The sequence below is a fragment of the Drosophila suzukii genome, chromosome 3 (assembly GCF_043229965.1).
Source record: "Drosophila suzukii chromosome 3, CBGP_Dsuzu_IsoJpt1.0, whole genome shotgun sequence".
Classification (NCBI taxonomy): Eukaryota; Metazoa; Arthropoda; class Insecta; order Diptera; family Drosophilidae; genus Drosophila; species Drosophila suzukii.
In genome coordinates this window covers 80,974,818-80,980,963 of record NC_092082.1, presented here as the reverse complement: position 1 = coordinate 80,980,963, position 6,146 = coordinate 80,974,818, and positions in this window count along the sequence as shown.

The window sequence follows — 6,146 nt, the reverse complement described above, 5'->3', positions numbered from 1 at the left end:
CGTCCCACACTTTAGCACATAATTAACCTAAAAATGTAACTCCATCTTGTTTATCAGCGAAAATACAGCGAGAAGGAGAAAAATATGACAGAGAGGGAGGAAAAGGGGGAAACGCAGTGGAAAAAGGCGCGCATCTCATTATCACTCGGACGTGAATATCTCGACATGTTTGTCGTTGTCGTTCGTCATCGGTGCGGATGCGAACGCGAATGCTTGTCGCTGTCTTGGCCCCATCCAAACCCCCTTCTAGCCCCCCCTTTTTCCCCTGCCTTGTCTCGTTAAAACCCCCACCTCTCCCCGCCTCCCACGAAAACGTTTAAAGTGAATTTGTGTTGAGCTCACATCGTTAAAATATCCGTCAAAAACTTAAGTAAACAGACATAACTACGTGCATTTTAAATTGAATTCGAACACGAAACAAAAAAAAAAAAAAGAAGAAAACACCAAAAAATAAGCAAGCGACAGTGAAAATTTACACATACCACTTGGCCATACTTAGCCCAAAATATCCACCTTTTCGAATGGGTATATATATGTTAACTCGATCCATCGACCGACGCCGCCGATCCGTCCGCGCCCATTTCTCAGACGCTCGAGAGTTTCGAGCCGTTTCTCCTTCTTTCCCTGCCTTTGGATTATTTGCCAAAAAAATTAAAGACAAGTAAAAGTCGTGATTAACGTTGAATTGACTGGTTGGTCGGTTGGCTGGTTGGCCGGTTGGTCTGGGCACCGCTGCTCGAGCGTCATTATCACCGCAAACAAGCAGATCTCAGATCTATAATGAGTGTTTGAAACGAGTACGAGGTACGAGGTACTCGTACTACAAAAATGCCGCGCTCGGTTGACTCTAAATGGTGGATAGAGGTTTTTTGTTTTTATAAACGGTATTCAAACAGCTCAGGGGGTATGTTGTACTCGTTTGAATGTAGGTAACTGGAATTTTTAAGGTATTTCCATCTTACCTTATGGAACCACCCCATGTTATGCAATCTAGAAAATCTAAAAAATTATTTCCGAGTATTTTTAATGTGTCATATATTCCTACGATCTATAAGAAAAAATAGAAAGTATCTAATGATATATTAAATGCTTAGTAAATGTTAAATATTATAATAAAGTTTTTATAGACTATTAAGTTCACTATAGCAATAAGTTTAGATATTTTTCCCAAGTAGCCTATTGTTAAAAGTCAGACCCCGTTAAGTATGCAACATTTTTTATCACAGGGCAGTCAATACCGGGTAAATCAAAGTCGTGCCAGGCAAGTCAATCATTCAAAAATTTCTTTCGGATCTGAGCAGGACAGGTTTTGTACAAGCAAATGCTTTTCGGTCAAGGTAAATAGGCCCAATGTGCCATTGAGTGGGCTAAGTTGTATTTCTTGCTCCCGATCTTGAGCAAGAAATAGTATCCAATGTCAGTATTTGCGGTATTCCATGGGTAAATACGGCGATAATTGACCAGATCGCTAGGCATGCTCCGGAGATTTCTTAACTTTATTTTTGAAGGAGCGTCCGTCTCAGAATCGCATGGCTGCTCCCCCGGCTTCAGCTGGAGTATCTGGTAACTCGGGTATCTGGCCATTTCGCGGTATTTCGCGTTAAATATTTACCCACACAGCGAGGAGGTACACGCCCAATAAGCGTTGTGCGGTGCAAAGTGTGCCAGCAACAACATTCGCAAATGGCGGGGTCAAGTGAATCTGGGGAAGATCAGGGGAATACCCATAGCTGGAGGGCAGGAGGAGGAGCAGGAGGATCGATCGGTATTGGCATGACGCGAGTGGCAGGCACTTTGCATATTTTAGCGCGTGCATTGCAGTTGCTAATTGAAATAGTGACGCTGCGGTGATCGTTGCTGTTGCTGTTGCTGCCGTAGATGTTGCTGCTGTAGATGTTGCTGGTGTGCACATATTTGCGCATTGCCAGAGATGCGCAACGGAGTGGCGACCTCGCCTAGTCCGTATTTTCTTTTATTTTTCTTTATTTTTTCTCTGCTAGAAGTAAAGGTGCGTATGCTGAGTTTCCCAATCCCGTACAGGTAATGCCCGCAATTGCGTCACTACGGCGTACAACCGGCAACATGCAATGAACGTTGCTGGTGGCACGTACGCGAAACCCGCTGACTTTTGCCACTTTCATGCGTCTTGGTCCTTGGCCAAACAATCCGGGGGATACAAAAAAAGAAGGAGGGAAATCTGTATCTGGACAAGGAGTGTACGTCATGATTTTTTGATTGATCTGAAAGGCACACAGCATACAGTGGGTCTTTGTATATTCTTAATGAAAAATGAAACGTTTTTCATTACGATTCGGCCGGATGTCGGTGTGTTGGGGTGTTGCCTGCAGCGTTTGCTGCTGCATTTTCATATTTATAAGATAATTGAAAGCGGGTATTGCCAAATTAACAACGCTCGGCAAACAAAGAAAGCAAGCGAAAGGACTGCCAATATGGCGACTGTAACACAGGACTCATATATGTATTTTTTCCTGACTATGTGTGTGTGCTGAAAGACAGGAGCATATCCCTTGTGTACACAAGCTCGCTTTATTGTTTTGCGCTGGGCTGGCTTTACTCCTTGCCGTTGGTGCCCCGGACTTTCAGATGCCAACCCACCACCAATCCGACGAGTACTGCCGGCAATATAGAACCACCCGGATTTCATTCTCTACTCTACGCTACTCCTCATCTTGGAAAGAATTTCGCCCGTGCACGGATTTTATTAAATTGCATTCGCAGTTGTTTTGAATTGATTCGACTACGTGAAATCGCCCGCAGCAGCAGCAGCAGCATCAGCTACAACCAGATCAAGAACTGGCTCCCTTTTCCCATTTTCCTTTTTTCATCATTTTTTTATCTCCCCGCCCTTTGTTTTTTACTTTTGATTCTTACTTTTATATCATTTTATTGCCGTCTGTTGGGAGGTCCTGGAGCAGGATGCCTGGCTGCCAAACAGGAAGCTGAATGGCAACTATTACAAATGGCTGGATGTCTGCCATCCTGCCACCATGCCACCCTGCCACTCCCACCATCCTCCGCCCATTTTGCCTGTAAGGCAGACACTCGAGCATTTTCCTCCTCCTAACGTTGTTGTTGTCTTAATATTTTTCTTGAAATTTTCTTGTGCTTTTCTCGGCTGCTGCTACAAGAGTTTCATTTGTTTTATGCGCTCTCCTTTTTGGCCTCCTGTGTTTGCACATACTTTGTCGGTACTTTTCGGCTACTTTTGAAGGGGGCACTAGTGGACCAAGTTATTGTATCTTGTAGATACACACTGAGAGGCAAAAACAGTAAAAGAACAGAACAGAACAGAACAGAACAGAACAGAGTCGTTTGCCACTTTCCTCTATTTCAATTCCAGCTTAAAGACCTGAATTCGGTTTGCCCATTTTTGCTGGAATTTAATAGCAATGTTTAAAACGAGTATACACACTCGTATGCGATTGTGTGCTCATGCCTTAGCCTACACACGCATATGGCGCATCCTGGACATAAAGGATATTATAAGAGATTTAGCCTTCTGTTTGCACACGGATGATGCATTGTCATCGAGCCGGGCCGAGATTTATGATGGATTCGGTTTGTGCCTGGAGTGCGCAAAAATTATTAGAATTTTACCAGCCCCATGTGCGCTACCATCAAATGGATAGAGTTGTTAGGGGTTCGGATGTGATGGGAGTTCGGTTCTAGGCATAATTAGTAGTTATTGGTATAGCTGTTTTATAATTGTATTATCCTTTAAATATTTTAATTAATATTTTAGATTTTATGATATTCAATTCCATTTGTTTAGATGTTTTAATATATTTTCAAAAAATATTTAAGCATACTTTGGTACTTGAAATTATATTTCTTTCGTTTTAAGGCTTTAGATTTGTTAAATATGAAGTCTTTTTGCTTTCATGGTATCATATATTTTTTCAAAAAATGTTATATCAAGTCCTTTTTAAAATTGTACCTTCGAAATATTTAATAAAAATTGTTAAGATTTAGCATATTTCCAAGTTACATTACATTACATTTTATGCTAGATCACCAATATATCATCCTGCCTTAATCCTTGTCACATTCTATGCATACATATAGAATTCCTTCTCTTTTGGGTTCGGCTTTGAAACTTCTTTTTTAATATTCATCACGCAGTGAAAATTTGCGATAAAATGTGACACATGCGCAGGATTTTGCCGCGTTGGCAACTTCCTCTCACAGAACCAGTCCTTTTCCTGTGTGTGTGTGTGCATGTCCTGGCTAAAGTTATAAATAAAGGATAGACGTACATACACACGATGGCAACAGAAAAACAAATGGGGCAAAAAGCAATGCAATTGAAATGCCAATAGACTACGGGCATGATGGCCATTGTTTCGGCAGCGGCGTGCTAAAAAATTAAAACATAAAGCACAATAAAATATTCCTTTTGCTTTAAATAAATTACTATGCAAAATTAAATGACCCAAAGGCGCACAAACACACATGGCCTGGTTTTTTTTTCGTGTCACTCTCCTTCGAGCGCCACAAAATGAAATTAAATAGAAATTTTAAATTTTAGCCATGGGAGGTGGCTTTTGGCGAATAGAGGGGTTTTTAATAGATGGGGGTAAAAAGGGGGTCAGCGTCAACGTCGCTGTCGCCGTCAACGTTTGCTATATGCCAACGGTAAATATTTGAAAAGGATTTTGTTTGTTTATTGTTTGCACACACACCTCGCACGGTGTTAGTCGGTGTTAGCTTTTTAATTATAAAATATTTAACCAAAAAACTCACACTCGAATGGACCCCCCCTCGAGTGTGTGTTTGTTTCTATATAGTATAGTGTTATATTCCCCTATATTTTTTCCTTGGATTTTTTCCAACTGGCTTCTCTACTTTTTTGGGTATTAGTTTGACGGCATTGCCGCCACCTGGTTATCGCTCACTAAACACAACAATGGCCAAGGCAATTTAGCATTTTAAAAAATTCACAAACCAAAATTGATGACATACGTTGCACAAACAGCTACAAAAAATTGCACATCGCACCGCCGCCCTCGCCGCTTGCGAAAATAGCTTCATTGTCATTTTTATTAACTGGAAAGCAAAGGGCTTGTGAATTAAGCAAATATTGCCAGAGAGCAGTCAAATGGCTGGTACCAGGATTTGTGCCAAGGCAAATAAGAGCTCCATCGTTGGTTGCTCAACGCTGTCGGCTGATTACTGCAACAGGACAAATAAATGAGAGAGAGACCCCGAGTTCGCTGACTAATCGCCGCCAGAGGTGTCCATGCCCTCCAGTCTATAATGAAAATTTATATACATATATTGCATATAGACTGGGGGGGAGAAATGAGGACGTTACAATTTCGACCGTCTATAAAAACAACAAACAAACAAGCAAGCAACTTCAGGCCGGGGCCAACAACAAACAGTCGAAATTGTGAAGGCAAATAAGGCGAATTGCAGGCGGAATGAAGATGGTGGATGGTCTGGGCCTGGCCGAAAAGAAGGAGCAAGAGGGCCAACAACCTGGCGGTGGAAAAATTGCGTTGCGTATACGCAGCGTTGCAATTGGAATTTGATTTTCGAAGCAGCACGCCGCCCAGTCGACAGCGGCACAATATTTGCTTTCCCCAAGTACAATACAAAAAGCGGGAACAACACGGAAGGGGATTGGCATTGGGATTGGGTTCGGGTTTGGGTTTGGGTTTGGGAAAGTGGTAAGTGGAGTCTGCTTGTTGTTGCCAATTCCCTGCCAAAAGGTTTTTCGGGTTCCACAGAATTCGTCATGGAATGTACTCAGAAATTATAGAGGGGGTAAGAAATTAAGATATTAAAATCTTATACCAAAAACCAGCAGAACATCAATTTGATTGGGTTTCTTAAAGGTTAGGGATTAAAAGAAGAAGAAACCACAAAGAATATTGTCAACTAGGGGTTGCTTCTGCTTATAAAGAATCTTTCAAATTGATTTCTTAATACAACTTCTTATAGAGTATCCCTTATCCTCGTCGGCTAGAAATACCTTTCTTGTTGCCTTACAAAACCACCAAGGCAAACTTAATTTTCACTGGGAGTTTTCATTTGTGCAAAAGCCGCGATTTTTGATGGAATTTTACATGTGAACGCGTATTTCTATGCGCCAACGGGCAACGGGCAACTTTAAATACAAA